The 21,928-nt window shown below is 34.4% G+C and overlaps 1 protein-coding gene across 1 annotated transcript in view; it reads left to right on the plus strand.

Moving 5' to 3' along the window:
• SYT1 (synaptotagmin I) overlaps positions 1–21,928 on the plus strand; it is a 503,705-nt gene that overhangs the window by 3,912 nt on the left and 477,865 nt on the right. Inside the window, exon 2 of the mRNA XM_011981396.1 lies at positions 14,312–14,398. The gene's annotated coding sequence lies outside the window, so the exon portion shown is untranslated. The remainder of the gene's footprint in view (positions 1–14,311; positions 14,399–21,928) is intronic.

The following is a 21,928-nucleotide window of genomic DNA, read 5'->3' on the forward strand; positions in this document are numbered from 1 at the left end:
AGGGACAGCTAAGGGACTCAGTGGGTGCCAACTAATGGAGTGAAGGGACAGCTAAGGGACTCAGTGGGTGCCAACTAATGGAGTGAAGGGACAGCCTTCCACCAACAGCTTTTTCTGAGTGGATTAACTCCTTACTCAAGGTTTTATTGAGCTCCACTTTCTAAGGAATTCTACCCTTCATTTCTTTCAAAAAATTCAGCATCAAGTGAACCAAATTTAGCAATTTGCTGCCTTTGTGTGCACAGCTGTTCATTTAATTTATGAATTTATTTATTGAATACCTACTATGTAGTCAACACTATGTAATTTTTGTTACTTTTAGCCCAGACATTAGGACACAAAGAATATTTTGTTATATTTGAATTTTAGTATTTTGTATTTTACCATTTCTCCTTTATTTTCTGTTTCTTAAATTTGGATAATTGAAGGGAACAGGTGGCATCCATGCCTAGGGATGGAGGGCTAGGAGTGTGGATAACCCAGAGAAGAAGGTGCAAAAAAAGGAGGTATCTGTCTTGTTGCTCTATTCTTCTGATTTTAAGGATGTCTTAGCAGTCCTAAGTAGAGCCCTTATCACTTCCATTTAACCTTAAAAACAATTTTTAGAGATGGAAAAAAAAAATAGAACTATTTGCTCATGATAAAAATTATCCATTCAAAGTGAAGAAAAACTAATACATTCAAATTGAAGACCTGCAATATATAGCTCTTTTTGGGCTGATATATCTCACTACTAGGCTAATCTATGGTTTACGAAGCAAGACGTTAGAAAGGCATCCTGGAAAAATTGCCCATAATTCTTCATCAACTGTAATTTTCAGTGAAATAAAAGTCTAAATCTCCATTACTAGTTAGTTTGAAGTACAGAAGGTCATCATGTAAGTTTCTAAAATCCCTTTTAACTCTAGAAATTCTACTGGAGAGATAGGTGAATAAGACTGGGAAAAAAGAATGGTTCATCTTTTATTGAAGAAAGGTGTTTAGAGGAATTTTTCAGTATCAAGCACCCCTCATTTCCATTCCATTTTCAAGAAACAAGAGCAAAGGATGAGTTTTGGCAACATTCAAAGAAGTGTCTTAGGACAGTAATGGTCAATGCCTGTGTTGAGTTACCTAATCTCTATTTGGCACCTTCTGAAAGTTACTATAAAAACCTGGGCTTAAGAAGAGGATGATGGTATAGTCTCACAGCCTTGTGTGAATTTTCCAAATGGTTTTGTTACTCCAAACCGTAGAAGTGATAGCTCAAAATTTATAACTGATGCTATGTCATCAGTTGTACTCACATATAAACTTGCTTGATAATATTTCCTACACTTAAGTTTCCAATAAATCTATTTTTGTCTCCTACACTTCCCTGATCCAACAAATCTTATCCATCATGCAGCCTGAGTCCATACCTTGGTTTATTCAATGATTTTATTAAGCATCTACAATGTCAGTTATTCTTCAGATCCTCTTGTCCAGGCCCCTGTCCTCATGGAGACTACCTTCTAGTAGAGAGGTAGACTATTAACAAGGAACAAATATATAAATAATAAGACCCACCAAAATCTTGTTTATTCACTAACTTTAATCGTATTTTTGTCTAAATTTTCTTCCTCCAAGTTTTTTTTTTTCAGTCAGTAATCCTACGCTTCATTTTAGCCTCCTTGATTCTTACTGTTTTCAACATTGCACTGAAATTAATATAATCCACTTATTTTAACTCTTTTAAGATTTTCCATCATCTTAAGTGGGAGGAACAAATAAATTCATAAATTAACATATTAGATAAGATGAATTGCCTAAGAAATTTAATCCACATAGCCAGACATAAGTAACACTAGAGTTGCTCCAATGTGGCCATTATGGAATCAAATACCTCACAGCCCAGGCCTCAACTACATCTTTTGTTGTCATGAGATTTTTCTTAATTACATTTTCCAGTGATTCAGTGTCCCATTTCAACACATCGGAATGCATTTTCTGTATTAAGTTGTCAATGATCATAAACTACCTGGCAATAACTTATTCCAATTATCCAAACAACCTCCTCCAGGATCTCTAGCTTAACCATTCAACATTTACTATGTGTACTTGGCACAAAGATGGTATAAAGTTTTAGCCACTAAATTGTTTACACATTTTTCACACTATTCCAAGATATTAGAACAGGATACTCATTTACATGTGTACACATATAAATGTCTGAATATACATGTTGAAATGCAATAGGTTACATCTGATGATGGTTCGAGAACTAGAAGGATAATCTTAAGGAACATAAAAATTTCGCATTTGAAGTTATTGCTAAGAAGAATAGCAGTGTAAGAGTTTAGATAACTGCAAAAGTAAAGAATCAAGGCAGTGTAAAGTTTCTATATCTTAGGGAACTTAATTAGCTGTTGAAAGGGCACCTCTCTGGCATCATTAAAATTTTAAAAATTTGATACATAAAGATGTGCCAGTAACAAGTTTGGTCCTTAGCAACATTCCATTAATGATACTATCCTTTTCATTAAATGAATCCGAGAATGATAGTTTTCAGACCTAAATATTTACAACCATGGTTTCATCAAAATACAGACAACATATATTGTATTGAGTATGCCTTTATCTAGGGCAAATCTTAATAGCGTTTAGAGACAGACCAACTGCCAAGAAAAATTATCAAGACAATATTAAGAAATTTGTATAAATCCCTTTATTACATCTTAGATTTTAAAAATTCTCAAAACAATTCCAGCCTTTACATACCTGTGATGGATTTTTATTCCCTGGACAATTTATCAAGAAATTAAAAATTCAGAGCATCCTAGCAACACAGTGGTATATTTACCATTAGAGTATGCCTATTTTATTTATTTTTTTTATGGCACAAATACCCCAAAGTATTTTATTTATTAACCTATTGGCTGAATTATAATATTCCTACAGAGAAGTGAATAAAGCGTGCATTTTATATAGCATTATGAGATTTTTTTCTCTTGCTTTTTGGTCATTTGATCTTCTAAATTGTTATCTTTTAGTTGTCATGATGATGATTTAATATCTACAATATACAAAGAAATCCTACAACTCAACAACAAAAATCTAATTTGTCTATTTACAAATAAAAATTACAAATTAGATAATTACAAATTAGAAAACAATGAAGAATAGAATTTAATTGAATGGAAAATATATTAAATATTTATATTCATGGAAGAAACACACATGAAGATGAATTACAATTTGCTATCAAATACACAGAAAATTAGATGGAATTTTTGGTTCACAATAGCTGACAAGTTGACAATATGCTAATGTTAAAAATAAACATTCTTCTAAGGTATTTAAATAGAAGCATAGCAAAAATAATCTTGGATACGATTACTTCATTAGAGACTTGGGTTCAAATTTAGGTCCCACAATAGAAAAAGAATTAACAGGAAGGTGGAAAGAGCAACAAAACCACAGTAATTTGTAGTTCGTGACACAATCTTGTAAGAAAAGAAATTCAAGATGCTGAAATGAGAAAAAAGAAAGAAGCATCAAGTATGGATTCAAAGTGAATATATACCATTACAGGACACACTGTATACCAAGAACCAAAAAGAAACTTACTGAAACTGTAGGAAAGAACAACAAATGACATAATGCAATATTTTGAGAAGAGAATGTTGACATTTCTTCTTGAATTCTTTTTAAAAGGCAGCTGTTTAACTTTTGTGAAAAATCATAATACAGTTCTGTTTAAAAATGAAGAAATACTCTACTGTATTACCTCCCAGTTCTCACATATTTATGGATAAGTATTAAAACTATACTTAGTATAATAAACCTAAATTTCTGAAATATGAACACTGACAATTTTCTAGGTGATAAGTTATTATATGATTTTGTTATTTAACTGTAAGCAAGGGAGAATCTAAGAAAGAAGAATATATTCTTTCTAAAATGACTCCCCTTCAAGATGGCACCTGAATACATAGAATAATCAGATTAATCATTTGGGGTTAGTGGTTGTTTTTGTGTTATATAGAAGTAGAAATGACCACTATCTGATGGCATCCAAGAAAGTACCTCTCCGGTGACAGAACTGTCACCCTGATCACCATTGCTCATGAACCCCCTTCATGTTAATGGGCACATTCCAAGTAGAAGACATGATAACACATTCTTTATGTTCTTTTAGAATTGTTAATTCTAAAACTGTTGGGACTTCTTATATACTGCTGGTTAACTTCTGAGTATAAATGTAAGGAAATTCTATTTCATAATTTAGTGTCTTGAATAGGACTTTATAAATTGGTTTATGATCAGTATGCTTCAAGTTTATTTTGGATACCAGATATTCCCTTTATTTAATCTACTTAAATCAACAAAAGAAGTAATTTCAAACAGTATTCATCCAATAAACTGTAGTTAGGAAAATGTACATTAATCTATTTTTATTTACCAACAACTTTGTCCTTTTCTGTAGAAAAGCACTTTGAAGAAGGGAAAAATAAAAACAGAAGGAAAGAGAAATTTTATATAACTATAAAAATTATATGCAGCTTTGCCTGCTTTTTATGTAACCTAGTATTCAAAACTTATCTGGTTTTATCATATTCCATTATGTTATGGACACACAGGCCAGTATTTTCCCACCAATTTCTCCTAACTAAGAAGAATATTCAAACTGAAAATATAAGTTTGTGTTTTTCTACTGAAAGAAATGTCGCTGGTGAATAAGGAAGATGATTTATGTGCATAAAGCTGACCTTATAAAAATAATCTCTGTGTTCATCATAAAGTTGAATTTTATTGCTATGTAACATTTGTTCCAATTTCTTTTTGTGTATCTCTGATAAACCATTAGTTTGTTGATCTCTGATGCCTTAGAACATATGACAGTTTAAAAATATCTATTGTGTTTTCCCCAAAATTCTTTCATTAGTTGGTAGTTTTTTTTTTTTTTTTTTTTTCTTTAATGAAACAGTGACAACAATTTCTTTCCTGGTTACAATTTTTGCAGTGTTTTAGCTAACATATTGTACTAACTGAAAATTATCTTTAATTTAATTATAAATTAAATATATTTATTAATTAACAATTATATCTCCAAAGTAAAGATTTTTTGGTTTCTAATGCTAGTAATTCTTGTTTATATTTAATGAAATTCACATTTCTCCTGACAGGGGAAAAATATTTTTCCACATTAAGAAAGCCTTTTCATTCATGTCGTGAAACTACATATTTTTGTTCTGGAATATAAATCATCTATTTGATATGTATGCTGATATTTAGTTTGTGAAACAGGATATATATCTATTTGTATGTCTCTCTGTAATAGAATTCTGGACTGTAATGAGTTGTTCTCCATATACATGAAGGATTAGATACATATCTTTCTCCTTTCCAAAAATGCCATCAACATTGTCAGTCTCAGAAAACAGGTGAAAAATTGCCTCAATGTTTCTGATACCTCTTATTAAAGATAGTCACAGTGCAGAACTGAAAAATATTAAAGTTTTATGAAGCATGACCATGAAATAATAAAACTTTCTTTTTTATTTTATTTTATTTTATTATTATTATTATTTTTTGAGACAGAGCCTTGCTCTGTTGCCCAGGCTGGAGTGCAGTGGCGTGATCTTGGCTCACTGCAAGCTCCGCCTCCCAGGTTCACGCTGTTCTCCTGCCTCAGCCTCCCGAGTAGCTGGGACTACAGGTGCCCGCCACCACGCTCGGCTAATTTTTTCTATTTTTAGTAGAGACAGGGTTTCACCCTGTTAGCCAGGATGGTCTCGATCTGACCTCGTGATCCGCCCGCCTCGGCCTCCCAAAGTGCTGGGATTACAGACGTGAGCCACCGTGCCTGGCCAAAACTTTATTTTAATAAAGGGCTCATATCAAATAAAGGGCTTATATCCAAATGAGTATTGTCCTTCACCATGGTCATCTTAGATTTCAGAAATGCTTCCATCGTTCAAAACATTCAGCTATGTATTTGCAACTTTTAGAACGAGTTTATGCACCAGGAAGCAGTCTTCGACAAACTCCACTGTGAAGGCGTTGTCATTATGATCAGTACAAATGAGGAGGCAGCCTTTCTAAGCATGAGGAACATTTCTTTTAATGAGTCTGTGTCCTCGCCAAAAGAAATACGCATTCATCAAGTACACTTTAATTTGAAATGGTGTGTGTTTTTTAGACAAAAAGATACATCTCTCACAAAGGAGAAGTACTCTGAGGCTGATGGGTTCATGAGGTCACGTGTTAGCTAAACGACCTCATAGGCTATGCCCAGAACATTAGTTAGACCTTTTCCAGATGTGGGGGAAAAAAAACACATAAAGTTTCAGGCTGAATCAATGAGATTATTTTTTTACTCAACTCTTGTTATGTTTTAGAGTTATATCCTTATCCCAGGCAGGACATAAGGTCCTTTCAAGAACCCATGAGGCTATACATGACCTTCCCCTGCTACCTCTCTTTATTGGAATATAAAACCTTACTTGAGCCTACAGTACTCTGCATACATAGTTACTATTTGCTATTTACTTTACATTAGGGATATATAAAATAAACCCTAAAAAGCCAACCTATGCCAAGCTCGGATGGGCTCACTAGTGAATTTTACTCAACATTTAAAGAAGAGATTTTACTAGTTCTCTATGATCTCTTCTGGAAGATAGAAGCAGAGGGAATACATCCTAACTCCTTCTGTGATGACAGAATTACAGGAATATCAAAACCAGGCAAAGGCAATACAAGAAAAGAATACTATAGACAGTATCTCTCATGGACGTAGATGCAAAACTCCTCAACAAAAGCCAGCCCATAAGCTATCACGCCGGGTGAAAAGGTAATGGAACTGTGGAGGGATATTCTGCTTTCCATTACAAACCATTTATTTATTCAATCAATATTTATTTTTGTGAGGTTGATTCTATGTGGTCAAGAAATCAAACTTGTCATCTCTCTCATTCAGTCAGTCACTTATTCATTCACTCACTGAACAAATATTTTTTCAAAATGTACAATGCATTAGGCATTATACCTGGTGCTGGGGGATACAGTAGTGAGCAAAATAGGGCAAATTCCTGCCATCATGGTTTTTACATTATATTGGAGAAGCAGACAATAAATGAGATATTAAACAAATAGATAATAAACAAGATAAATACATCTACATTATATACTATGTTATCTTTATATCAATAAATCAAGGTACATAGATATATATCTTATTATCTATTTATCCAATATAATGCAAGGTATATAGTAAGATTTATATTATATATAACAAATATTATATAAATAATAAATAAATATATATAATAATAAATATATGTAATAAATATATATAAAATGTAAAGTATACTAATGATAAATGCCAAGAAGAAAGCAAGAACTTAACTTGTACATAGGGGTGAAATTTACATAGATGGTTTAGAGATGGCCTCATTGAGAAAACGACTTTGTGTAAAACCCCAAAGGCAATGAAGAAGTGTCTTGATAATGGTTCCTGGAAGAGCATTGCAGACATAAAGAGCGAGACACAACAACAGAGGCTGGTGTAGAGTGAATGAGGAAATATATTTGGAGATATGAAGTCATAGATTTAGATGGAAATCAAATCATGCAGAGCCTTGTGAGAAATGGCACGGAGTTTTGATTTTCGGCCAAATGTAATGAACAGCCATTGGAGGGTTTTCAACAGGAAAATGCTGTAAAATGATTGACTATTATAAAAAATGTATTCCAGTTTCTGTACAGAAGACAATATTTAGATGTCAAGAGTACAGGCAGATAGAACAATAGGAAGTTATTGCAGTACTCCAGGTGAGGCAGCTACCAGAGTTGGTCATTTTGATTAGGCTTGTGGCTGCACACTACTGAGAAGTTACTAGACTTGAGATATATTTTAAAAGTAGAACCTACATGACTTGTTGATAGATTGAATATGGAAAATAAGAGAGAAGGAATCATGAAAATAATTACCCTAGAGTTTTTCCTTGAACACTTTGGTGAAGCCATTTACTCTGATGGGGAAGACTCCAACAGAAATGGGTAGGGGAGGAGAAAACAAATTTTGTTTTTATGTTAGGTTTGAGGTCATCTTTAGACTTCTAAGATAAGTCAGTTAAAATATAGGAGGCTGGACCTCAGGGAAAAAGACTGGGATGAAGATATCAAATTAGGATTTGTATAAAGTAAGATATTCCCAATAGCAAATTAAAAAACACCTTACTAAAATTTACTTAAATATTATTAATATTTGTTATGTCACTTTATTATATCTATTTATTAAATCCAACTCTAGAGAGTACCAATGTTTATTCAGTAGATAATTGATATAAGAACCCTGGGTCAGCCTCTCTGGGAGTCTCCAGGCCTATCCCCCATGTTTCCAGACTTTGTGCAGCATCTCAAACAACATATCCTCCCATGGCAACAGAGAAGGCAGAATCACTGCAAAGAGAACATGCAGGAGAAAGCGGTTCTTTTTAAAAGAAGCTCTCTCTTATGACTGGGGATAAGACAGAAAATATCTTCCAGAAAACTACCGATGGATTTCCCTAATGTCTTCCTCCAGAGCTACATCAAATGCCCATCCCTATACCATCCTTTGCAAAAGGGAAGTGTATTATCTAAATTTGAGAGGACAAGTATGAGTTATTACTTGTGACTGAAGTTCCATCATCATAGAAAAAGCTAGGACGTGTTGGGAAGGTAACCTTCCATGTCTGCTACAGTAGACATTCTCTTATAGATTGTATTTAAAATCAGGACCAGATGATGTCTCCAAAAACATACCCACTGTGCCAAGATATCTTCATCTTCTCTGTATAAAACTCTATATGGCTACTGGAAGAAACAGATTATATCAGCGTGATAAGGGGATAGACAGACTTGTTGAGTCATAAATAGAACAAGCAGAAATAATAGAAGAAGAGCTTAGAACATTCACAGGAAAAAAGAAGAAACTGAATTTCAGAAAATAAGTTTCTGTGTTTTTGTACCATAATTGAGGGATTGTGGGTGGTATTTGAACATGAGCTAGTGCACCTGAATGTCTTAGGTGCCTGTGAATGCTGCCATTCACCAGCAGCCTCTGTGAGAAGGCTTAATAGGTACTAATTGTTCATTTGTTTCTGAGACTCTGCAATATACCAGGTGCTGTGCCCGGAGCAAATAAAAGGCAGGCCTCTATCCTCAAAAAGTTCATAATCTCTGATGGTGATCTAGGTAAATAAGTAATATATTAAATATTTTTGCCATAGCTCTCCTATTATTGTAATTTTTTCTGACTTTAAAAACTATAACTCAAGCAATCTATTGACATTTAAACCACGACTATCTGGTTTACACTGTCTTTCCAGACATTTACTTTGTTCTATTATAGAAAAGACAATGCGCATTGATATCTGCATGTGTTTTTAAGTACAAATTCTTATCTGTGTCTGCCATATCACACTGTATTGTGAGAAGTCCAAAATTTAGGTTCTTTCTTAAATTTAATTATCTAATACTTTCCTACAACAATGTCTCTCCTATTGACATTTCGAATTTCATTTTGTTCACATATCTTGTGTTTGTGTCTCCTTGATATTGATAACAATGGCTGGTATAAGAGCTTATCTCCTATTGATTCTGAAAATGTAATAAAGAAAGAAAATGCAAAGTATCAGCCACATGTGCTGGTTATTCAAGCAACCATCCAGCTTCTGTATGAAACTAATATTGGGGGAAATATGGTATGCATGCTGCAGCTCAAGCTCACTTGTGTCAAAGAGAAATACAAAGGCAAGGGATGGTGCTGCTTTGACAAATACATGAAGGAATAAAGTATTGAAATAGAACAAGTGAACGTGGCCTTACGAGAATCTTTGTTTTACTTATAAGGCACAGCAGTTTCACGAATGTTATCTTGCTTATTATATTACTATATTTACTTCAAAACAACAGCATTTGTATTCTTATCGAACAATTTATGAATACAAATGACATGAAAATCAGGAGATACTTTTACTCTTCATTTTGATTTTTATTCCATTTACTCCACATGGATATATATGCTAAGTAATCATCAAAATTAAATGAATATTTGACGGAAAATATAACATTAAAAGAAACCCTGAGAAGTTATGTAGTTCTTGCCTGACTCTAGCAAATTTATAATATATAGAGATCTTCTAAAGAAGAAATTCATATAACCTATTGTAGAAACTCTTCCTTATTTCTAACTCAAATCTTTATATTTTATATTAAGTTTGTTATATTTTATATTAAGTTTTTTCTTAGAAAATTTGTAATAAAGCATCATGTCTTTTGGCCTATAGCAAATGAAAAAAAACCTTACAGTTAATTAATACAGAGATTTTAAAATTGTAGATCTCTGGATAACTCATTTTGTTTCCTTTGGATTTTACACATAAAAGTAAGCATTGATTTGTAATTAAGAGAAGGGAAGAATTCATGATTTGGAATAATTTTCTGTAAAAGAAGAATAGAATTAAAGATGTGTCACTATTTAAAATTAGATATTAGACATTTTTATCCAAGAAAATTCTAGAGAAATAATTTTGATTTTCAAATATGATTAGAAAAACTCAAACATTCAGCCTTGCCCTTTCTTTGAACTCTTTCTTAGGTTAACAAGTTCTCCTAATCTTATAGTTTTCAGTGCTGTTTATAAAATTGATAGTTGTACATTTATAGATTTTACAAAATTGTACTCTTTTTATGGATAAGTATCTTTATGCCAAGTTTGTTTGGCTTTGTGTGAATTACTGTTTGAAAAAAGACTGATCATTTTGAATGAGTATTATTACATGAAGAGCTATTATTTCCTGGAACCTTTATTCTGCAGCCTCATAATGTAGATCGGGGCCCTAGCAAGTTAAGGGCCAGGCTCCTCATCAAGGTCATTTTCCTCTTCGAAACACTGCCCTTTCCCCAACTCAAAGTCAGCCTAATGGTGAGGAAAATTCACTTATAAAGAAAGAAAAGGAACAGTGCCTTCTTTACCTGTGCCCTGCATAGCAGGTAACAATTACCTCAAATTCATTGTGGAAGATTGGAATATCCAAGAGTTTTAGAAACAGTTATGCTCAGACAGCTGTGTGTGACCCCAGGCAAAGTGGCTAAGCTCTCCAACATATTGTCCTTTATACAGAGTAAGTAAAAAGGGTCCTCAAAACATTATCTCTACAATAAGATATGAAGGTACTTTGACTTGTACTTTGTCAGTAGCATGAGGCTATATTAAGATATAACTTAAAATAGTGCTTCATAAACAGTGGATGACCATGGAATTGAATTAGTGGCTTGTGATTGGCATTTTGAATAAAATAGAATAGAAAAAATAAACTATATAAGTTACATCAAATGCAGCAAAGATTAGTATTGCTATGTGAAACTTTGTGTATTTGTACTGTGTATATGAAATTGTGCTGTAAAATGTATTTCTTACCATGTGTAAAAGTTTTCCAAAAATGTTTGAAAGATGTCAGCCTACAGAATTGGACCATCTAGTACAACATGAAAACCCCCTAAAAAATACCACTCCAAGATACAGAGCACAGACTGGAATTCAGGACCACTAGAAAGAAGCGGTGCAGTGATGATCTTCAGGGTCTGTGATTGCTTTGGGTAGTCTTCTTGCTGTCATATTGCATTAAGAAAGGTTTCTGAGCTTCAGTCGTCATGTGGGTGTAATGAGTAAAAACTCACAAATGCCCATTCAGTTGGGCACTTATGGGAAAAAAGCAAATATAATAGTGTATCCTTATTTAGTTTACATTAAGAGCTGTGTTTAGGAATCTTCCTCAGAATTCATGGTACTATGATGACTGCAGAGAAAATTCCCTATATGTTTCCTCTACAAATTTTTACATTTGCTCTCTGGCATTTTTTTGTCAGCAACAAGATGGCTACTGTATGCTAATAAAATCCCTGTGCATCTACCCACAACTCATCCCTTCTGATGGCTTTATGTCTAATTACTTAAAGCCTGTATTATGTTTTTCTATTTTTAAAACAGAATATGAAACTGTCAGGCCTAAATTATCCTGAACCCCAATCTGTGAAAGGACAATAATGATGGGGAAAATATATTCCTTATCAGAACAACCAGGTGTTCTCAAATATTGACTGAGCTGCATAATCATTTGGGCAAAGTATATCTTGCAAGAAAAGGCAGTGATGTTCAAATTGTTGCATTTTTATTTTCCATGAGTTTGATGTTTTCCTTTCAGAATAATCATTGTTCATGTTCTTGATAAAATCAAGTTGATGCATCAAGGCAGCCATCCTTGAAGACATAAAGCCTATGACATTAGGTCCTGTGATGTTGTTTTACATGCTGCTTACTGGCATGGATGCCCATTCAGAAATTCTGCTGTTTTACTGGGACTCCATTTTTGTTTTTCTAGAAGCAACTGCACATCCACAGAATCTATCTTCTAGAAAGAAAACCTTTCAAATAAAACATACTCTGCATTTATTTATTTTAAGCCACATTAAAATTTTAAAAGGCAAACAAAATTTTAAAAGTATACACATGAACCATATAAAATTGTTGATGTTTTAGTTTCTTTGACCAAAAAAAATGATGATTTAATATAGCCCAATCTAATATTACTTTTCAAAAAGTAAGGCAAGATTCTAAACCCAATATGCAATTGCTTTTAAGTATCCAAATTCTTTGAGTTCAGCTGGTATTAGAAGCAATCTCATGCTTTTCTTCATTCTCATACTTAACAAATATTTTCCTAAGTTTCTACTATGTTCAGAGTACCAGGCATGTGGTAAAGAAAAAAAATAGAGCTGACACAACTTAATAATTATGAAACATTTTTTCTGATGATAGTGTGTTGTTGGCAGAACAAAAAAAGTTATATGTTTCCTTTGCTCATAAAGTGACCCAAAACTTTATAACTCCTTCACATGCCTGGTTTTTCTTAAGCATTTCCTCTACTTGGTATTGCTTTTTGTCAAATTCCCTGTGTTTATTTCCTCCTGAGTAGATTCACTCTGAATCAACCTGTCCGTGTAGCTTAGTCTTTCCCAGACATTATTCCCCAATTTTTTGTGTAAGTATTAGCCTAGTCTCTCTGTGTCTTGAAACACTAACAAAGCACTTAAGTGAGTCTTTATCATTTCAATTGCACTAACCACAATAAATAAAACATTAGTTGTTCTCATATAGTATTTATTGTTCCTTCAGTTTTGAGGAGAGAATCACAAGTGCATGTCTATGTAGTTTGTCCCTTTGTAAGACATTCACTGAATAGTCTGCCTATTGTTCTGCTTAGCTCTTTCACGTTTACTTGAGAAGTTGCATCATATTTTATTTTCTTTTTCTTTTCCTTCTCCATCTTTTTTTTTCTTTTCACTTGGTGAGAATCCTTTGTTCTGAGGATGAAGTTTTTGAAACAAATGCTTCCCACCATCAATACCCAATGCCGCATGGTTTCTTGGTTTTTTGTTTGTTTGTTTGTTTTCGGAGCTCTCACTTTGTTTCTCCAAAATTGGTCATCCCACTGTGATTGCTGCACTGAAGCTCCCCAGTCTATATGCTGAGTACAGTAGGGCAATTCATGGAAGCCAGCAATTCTTCACCTTCACTTCACCCTGGATCACCTGGGGAGTTTTTAAAATACTGACACCTGGGTTTCATTCCCAAGCTTCAGATTAAACAGGCCTGAACCAAAGCCTGGGCATTAGGATTTTTTTAAATCTCCCAGGGGGAGCTTAATGCACAGTGAAGCCTGAGAACCACTGATTGAAGTTTTAACAAGAATCCCCAGGCACAGCCTTGTGTCTTTGACCTAATTGAAACCACGTCCAAACTTTGGAATAAGCTAAAAGCTAATGTCTATACCCACTTTTAGAAACCCATTGTGGTGATTCGTTGGCTACCATTTATTAAGTTTTTCCTATCTGCCCAAAATTCATCAGAGTAGAGCTCAGATCTCAACAGGGGTGAGAAACAATAACCATAATAGTCTTGAAGTCACTCTTTGGTATCCACTACCAGATGATGCTACTCACCTAACAATTTGGGCAGCTTTCTCCAGAGAATAATTAACATCTGTGTAAAGATGTAATCACCTGAAGCAGCTATATAAGCAGGAGCAATCTCAAGAGCTTTCATTTCTAGCAGCAAAGAGATTGTATTACAGTAGCATTTTGCCAGCATATCTTAGAACATCAGTGTAATCAGTATTAGAATGACGCATTGTAAGACTGAATAACAGAAAGAGATTAATTTCTATTGAATATCTACGTCTGTTGGTTCCCCAAGGTAGATTAGGCTGGGAAAATCTAATGGAGGATTTTTTTAACCCAGCCTCCTTTCACTCCGTGTCCAATTCCTGCAGTTGTTGCTGAGGTTCACCAGATGGACTAAAAAAAAAGAAGAAGTGGCCCCAAACATGTAAGCAATCCCCAATTAATTGCTGTTTGAAGGAACTGTGATGTTTTTTGCATTCAGTCTTAATTTACATGGAAAATGACATCCTTTTGCTTAGAAACAAAGATAGCTTTCTTTGTCTATGTAACATTACTCACTGTAGGATCAAAAACTTGCCTGAAGTTTCTGAACTGAACTTATTATTGTCCATAATGTCAGTAATAACCCAGGTCTATCTCCATCCAGGATTGTTACAATAAGGTCTACAGGTGTAATTATAGGTATAATTTGACCTCTTTTTTACTACCTTCATACCATTTATTTGGTTGAAAGATCTCTGTTAGCTTTTGCTGAACTTTATGCTTCGCTGCCTCAATGCATTAAGTAAACCATAAAAAGAGGCATTAATAGTAATTTCCAATGAATATAATATCCAGCTGCTCTCAAGAGAATCCCTTGATCACATCTATTGCCATGATTTTGGTTTAGAAAAATGTTACCAAGCACCGTCTTGTCCCTTAAGGAAGGGTTGGTTTCAGGATTTTATAGGGGAATCTTGCAAAGGCACCTTTTCCCTTTGACCAGTGTATTGAGACCAACTTAGAGAAAATAATGAGATAGGAACTCTGCTAGTTGTCTGTTCTGTTTTGTCAGAATTTTGTTAAAGCCATGGGGAAGAGCTTTAAACTTCCCTTGATTGTTATTTTAGACACTAATAGTCAGATTATTCTTTAAGGTTCTCAAAGTTCAGAAAGGCCATGTTGACACTGTTACCTATAAAGAGTTAGGTTTCTAAACACCACATCGAACAGCACATGCAGAATAAGCCCAAGAACAGTATGATTTGAGGATGCTGTAAAGTTCTATGCGACACCCTACAAATCCATGTATCTTCTTTTCCTACTCAACTCTAGTTTGCCAAAATACAGAAAATGGGTCAAACAAATCGGAGAGGTAAAGAACACTAGTAAACTAACAAAAGCAGCCTGGGAAATGCAGTGCTTTAAAGGAAACAGAGAAACAGAGTTTGGATTATTCATGGGATAAATATAGGCCTGGACACTGTATGAAGAATCTTTGAATGGTAAGTCATAGAAACCATGTGAGCTAATCTCAGTGATTTTTATCAAAAAAGACACTGGGCTATCTACAGAACCCAAGGAAGCATTAAGCTTTAGCATCTCAAAGAGAGAGGGATCAGAAGTAAATACAGGGAGCTGAGCAGCAGGAGTATGGTCTCCAGGTTTCTGGAAGTCTCTTAGAGGCCCAACAGCATATGCCTCTACATCTTTCAGTTCTAATTCCAAACTGGCAGGAAAGTCATTTGATTTTTCTATTTGGATAAGAGACCCATCCTATATGAATTAGTGAATTAGCAATAGCCAGGAAAGAGGTTCTTAGAACAAAAACATGGCCCGTGGGAATCATTCCTATGGATAGTGTGAGCAGTTCTCACTTAGGAGGACCTAGATAGATAACTCTATAAGATTCTGTTATGGCTATTTTCACAGAATCCCTAAAATAAAGAGAGATCACCAAAATATAGGGAAACTTATGTATCACGTTATTCCCAATGCCTTGGGCTTTTCTATTTTGGCTAAATTATCTTATATTCTTGACAGCTAGGTATTAAATAATTATGCACTGAGAGAAGGTGGTAATACTTTGCTTTTAAAAATAGGGTTAAACTAGTCTGTGAGCAACCTTGAGTTTCTCTTCTCTTGAGTTTATAAGTGATACTTGAGGAGGAGCATACACTGAGAGTATCTTCTGCCCTCCCAGAAGCCATCTCTTACCCAAATTATGTATATTTCTGCCTTGTTTCTTTCCTTCCTTCTCTTTTTTTTTTTAGAAAAGAGGAGGAAAACAGTGGAGTTGGGATGAGTAGAGTTGGGATGTGATGATGGGTAGGAAAGGCCGTGAGGAAGAAAAGACACATAGGGAAGAAAAGACAGTATCTAGCAGAGAACACTGTTGTTAAATGTATCCCCTCACCTAGCAGCCTCATGGAAAGAGAACCACTGCTTCAAGGAACAATTCTGGAGAAGTGAGACTGACTCCACAGTCACCCCGTCTCTCTCTTAGTGGCCCTGGTGCCTGAAATGACTTTACAAAAGCTCCGACCCCCAGTCCACATTTAACAAGGAAAGACCGGGTTCATTTAAGTTCAAAACGAGTAACAGATTGACTCCTATCAGATCTTTGCCCCAGACCAGGTTTTGGTACATCTGAGAACAAATGGAACAAAAGAATTACAATAATCTGAAAAGAAAAAGGAAAGAAAGAGCAGGATCTGAGAACCCCCAAAATGACTCTTGCTCTCTTCATAGTTTGCCTGGTGCTGTCCTTGAGTAGAAGTAATTTTATTTCATTTGCCTATGAAAAAGAAAAATATTGAAATTATGACCAAGCATGGAGATATTTTACAGACACTGACCTTTAAATTAGCTGAAGGAACAGTTGGGGCAAGAGCACAACAGTCAGGATTTCACTATGAAACAACTTTCATTCATCCTCATTGGAAGATAACCCTAAGTGTGTGAACTCATTGCAACCTATATCTGAAGTCTCTTTGCCGAGGAACAGTGCTGCTTGCTTTGTTCGGGGATGTGGATTGTGAGCACTTTGAGGACAGAAGTCATGTCTACTGTGCCATGACATAACACCAAGCACCTAGCATAAGACCTGCACATGGAGGCGCTGGGCTGAGTAAGATTTACTGAAAGGATATTAAATCATAAAGCAGTATCGAAACAATGATATGATGTTTGAGAAATCTTGGGAAGCAGTGTAGAATTAGTAGTGTTTAAGAGTGGGGACTCTCAAGTTAGACTAAATTGATTGAAATCATGACTGCATTCTCTAGCTTTGTGATCTCTGATTTGTTTACTCTCTCTGAATCTGGTTACTTTCTTTGCAAAACTGGAGTAATAATATGAGCTTCCTCATGGGATCATTCATTAAGTACAACAAGTTGCTGTACAGCCATATGCAAAGTCCAGTGGAAATTTGGTCAATATCTTGAGTTTCCATATTGACAGAAATTTTCGTTCTATCACACTGATTCCTGATCAAGGGATGGGTGGAATAAAGTGTGGTGATAAAAAGGTCTCGTTTGTAGATAGTAATATTGATGTTCTAGAACATCAACACTCTGGACTGTGTCACAGAACATGGCTTATTTTAGTGCTCTGCCCTATCAACTAACCAATAAATAAATTATAAAATTCAAATAGGAAGCTCTGACCCAGCAAGTAATTTTTGGAAATTCCTATCTGGTGTTTTTCATCTAAATTAGCATCATTCAAGGAGCAGTAGCATGCTCTTGGCTGTGGTTCTAAGTGTTTTTGAGCTTTCATTTGTAACATTCTCTCTAGAAAGGCAGCAAACAATTTAAAGGCAACAAGATGGTGTTATTTGTAAAAGAAGATTATTTTGTATATCTATAGTTTCACTTTCTGAGGGTTATTTTTCAAGAGTCTAGATCTTTGACGTCTTTTTCTATTTTTTTGTCTAAAAGTGGGAGACTAATAGTGCTGATCAAAACCAGGATAACCATGATGTAAACTGTTTCTAACAGCCCTTCTAATGACAAGTTCAATTCTGATTTATATCGCCCTTCCTTGTCTTTTCTAATCCCTCCAGCCTGGAATAGTCTATTTTGGATGAAATGTATGTCTGTCAGAACAAATGTGATTAATAGCAACTGGAATTAAATTAATCCCACTCTCAATATTTGAATTTGTGTGTTATAGAGAGGATAGGTATGTGTAATGCAGCGTCCAGTGTAGCACTTTGGCCCGCTGAATTGAGGTAACTCAGGAATCAGTCATTGTCAGTAGTTAATATATTCAGTGTTAGTGAGAACAGGAGAGGAGATCATCAGAAAGTGTAGAAGCTTGCTAATATCCCTACAAAGAATTCATTAACTTCAATATGATGTGATTTGAGAGAAAATGTTCTAATCACTACACATTTTAAATAAGCACTTGTACTTAATAGGTGCCAGGGTTTCAATTATACAGCTGGATATTATTTCATACTGAGAACTGCTGACTATTGGAAATGTATCAGTGAAGTTCATGGAAATATACAAAATGTTTGAAGTGTGAAATAAATGCAAACATTACCAATATTAGATCAGATTATATTAAATTGGATTGGGGTGTGTTAGAATATAGGACAGACATCATCTCTAAAGTAATTCAAAACTAATTCACCATTACTAAGCTGTGATTCAGCTGCAAACAAAATGGAAAGCAGAATGCAATTTTTTTACAGCTAAACAGTGGAAGGATTAAAAATTGTAAACTTCTTGGAAACAAAATATCTCCTTTGCTGTTTAACATAAGTGGTATTTTAAAATGAGTTTTTAGAATTGCCTTAACTGCTTTTTTAAATTTATTTTTTATTTTATTTATTTATTTATTTATTGAGACGGAGTTTTGCTCTAGTTGCCCAGCCTGGAGTGCAATGGTGCAATCTCAGCTCACGGCAACATCCGCCGGCTGGGTTCAAGCGATTCTCCTGCCTCAGTCTCCCAAGTAGCTGAGATTACAGTTACAGGCATGTGCCACCACACCTAGCTAATTTTGTATGTTTAGTAGAGATGGGGTTTCACCATGTTGGTCAAGCTGGTTTCAAACTCCCGACCTCAGATGATCCACCCACCTCGGTCTTCTAAAGTGCTGGGATTACAGGCATGAGCCACCGTGTCTGGCCACCTTAACTGCTTCTTAATTTGAATACATAAAGCTGTTTATACTTAAAGGGAAATTATACTTTGTCTCTATAGTTGAAGCTGTCAAGACTGAGGTTGGATTTTCTAATGGTGCCTTAGTCATACACATTATTCTGGGGCCAAAGGGTTCCAATCAGTATTTTGTTTGGGGAATACATTTTTTTTCTTAATCATGATTTAATGAATTAAATATTGTTGTTAGACCAGGTGGTTGACCTTTTACATCAACATCCATTGGTCAAATACCTATATACTCAGTTTCTCCGAGAAACGCCAATTTAAATTCCTCAAAATATCTCTACTTACAAAATATAAACAAAAACAATCTTAGCCACACTGTCAACAGAAAGTTTCAAATAAATTAAATAATTGAACAGTGCCTTTCCAAGAATTCTGAAAGTTTATGCTTCTAGTGTGTATGCCCATGGGATCCCTTATTTGTCCATACCTTAATTCACATAATATTCTAGTGTAAAAATTACAGCAAGTATAAGGGGCTCCAGGAGATTTTTAGTTTAAATTTTTAGTAGCTAAAAATTGCCATTATGTAACCAGTTTACCTATTTTACATGCTACATTTAATGGACTAAAACGATGGTATTTTGCAAATCCTTTACACATTATGAAGTTCATTTCTTAAATAAAAAAGCCCCTATCCCTCTAATGAAGCCACTGTCAGTAGTATAGTCAGTAGAACATTCTGAAGTTTCATCATTCAGAGATAATTTAGAGAACATTAACTTTAGTTCCTATTACTAATTGGATGCAAATATCCATACTTCGTAGTTTTCTCTTCCTTTAGTGCAAATTTTAACTCTATTTTATAAAGAAGAATGCAGTTCAAACAATGCATTTAAGGAGAATCTATGACGAGGGTTTAGAAGACTAGAGATGTTACACTGCTCTCTCTACAATCCATTCTAACGGTTGGAAAGATCATGTGCTATTAGTGACTATATAAAGGCTCAAGGAGTCAGCACACCACCATTATCTGACTAATTACTTTGTGAAGTGCTTTTAGAAAAATTGGAACTGAAAGGCACTCCATACTACCAATTTATTTTCTATTCTTAGTGTCAATGATGCATGAGAGAACAGCATATTGTAAAGTGTGTTTTTCTGGTGATAATATTTTTGTCAAAGTGATGCAGATTTTAAAATACTGTCTTGCTGAAAGGTACAAACGTATCATCTGTTTTTTCCTGATGTGAAGTTTATCTTCTGGATATTGATTTCTTCGACTTTCTTTGCTCAAATAAGCTAGTTTTGTTTTGTTTTGTTTTTGTTGTTTTTTTTTGTTTTTTTGTTTTTTGTTTTGTTTTGTTTTGTTTTGTTTTTTGGCACTTGCTTAGAATTTAAGAGAAGCTAAAAAGAGTGCATGGATTAATTTCAGTGGTTGAATTAACCGAGATGTTTTGCTTTTGGTGATTTCAGAATTTTATAATTCTATTTTAAGAGCATTCTCTGCTTTAATCATCTGCATGATAAAATAACTAAAATATTTAAGGAAAAAAACACTGCTGCAGTTGTATAGAAATGTTTATAGATCCCTTTTATAAAAAGTATAAAAATATAGTTTTTGTTCCTCATTTCTTTCAAACAATTAAATCAATTTTATTATAGACTTACTACAATCCTGTGCTGATTAAAAAATTTTGCAGAAATAACATGGATAAAGTGAGCTTAAGCAAGGATAAAGTGCATCAATGCAATGATCTCCCTCCCCAGTCGAAAGACTATGAAATAAAAGCAATCATGATATATGCTTGCTGTTCCTTTATTATAATTTTCATTTATGAATAGCTTACTTGCTCTTAGCTGAAATTTCCTCAGTAGGAGGAATGACAATGCACTTGTGATTTCAACATGAAATATTCCTTGTTTGGCTTTTTGCTCATTGCCAGTTTTTTTATTTTTTTATGAAGGAAAATTTTGCTTAAAATAATGTCTCATCATTTCACATTTTTAAAAGTTTTTCCTAATTAATGAAGCTTGGCTTTTGGACCTCAATTTCAGTATCCAGGTAGGGAGCTACACAGAAAATACTCTCATGCTGTTTTTATTGAAATACCCTGAACTCTTGCCCTGAGTTTATTTCATTTATATTCCAAGTCTCCTCTAACTGTGAATCTAGTTTAGCCTCACTAATAACTATGTATTCCTTGTCTCTCAAATTCACTGTGTCACTCCTTTGGGATCCTTCTATTGTTGTTAAGGAGATGAGGAGGTAAAATAAGGCAGAATGAGAAAAATGGGAGCCCCCACTTTGTTTGCAAATGATTTTATGAGATTTAAAGTTTTAAAAATATATCTGTTATATTAAGATCGGTATGTAGTTTCCTTTTAAAATGAGTACAAGGATCTTTTATTTATGCAGCACTTTTCTCCCTTAGGGAATGTTACAAACTAGACAAACTATACAGAGTGCAGAAATCACTTGACCCACCACTGGAGTGGAACACAGCAGTTGTTTAACAGATCACAACGATACTGCAAAATCATTTAAGAAAAGAATTCAATGAGAGAATACAGCTCCCAAAGAAACTACAAGGAGACTTAGAAAAGAAGACTATAGTCTCTCAACTTAGAATTTGGCTAGGATATTCAGGCCAAACACTTCATTCCATTTTTTTCCCTTAAAAAATTGTAGTGCCTTTGATCCAGTGATTGGTATCTAGAAATTTAAGTGTTTCTATCACATGACATCTCCTAGACCCAGTCCCTTGAAAATTACTTGTCTAGAACTGATCCCCCCCAAAACACACACAAAAATTCCACTTAATGACTTGCAATCTTCACTCTTCTAGTGTACC

Source organism: Mandrillus leucophaeus, unplaced genomic scaffold (assembly GCF_000951045.1).
Source record: "Mandrillus leucophaeus isolate KB7577 unplaced genomic scaffold, Mleu.le_1.0 Scaffold225, whole genome shotgun sequence".
Classification (NCBI taxonomy): domain Eukaryota; kingdom Metazoa; phylum Chordata; class Mammalia; order Primates; family Cercopithecidae; genus Mandrillus; species Mandrillus leucophaeus.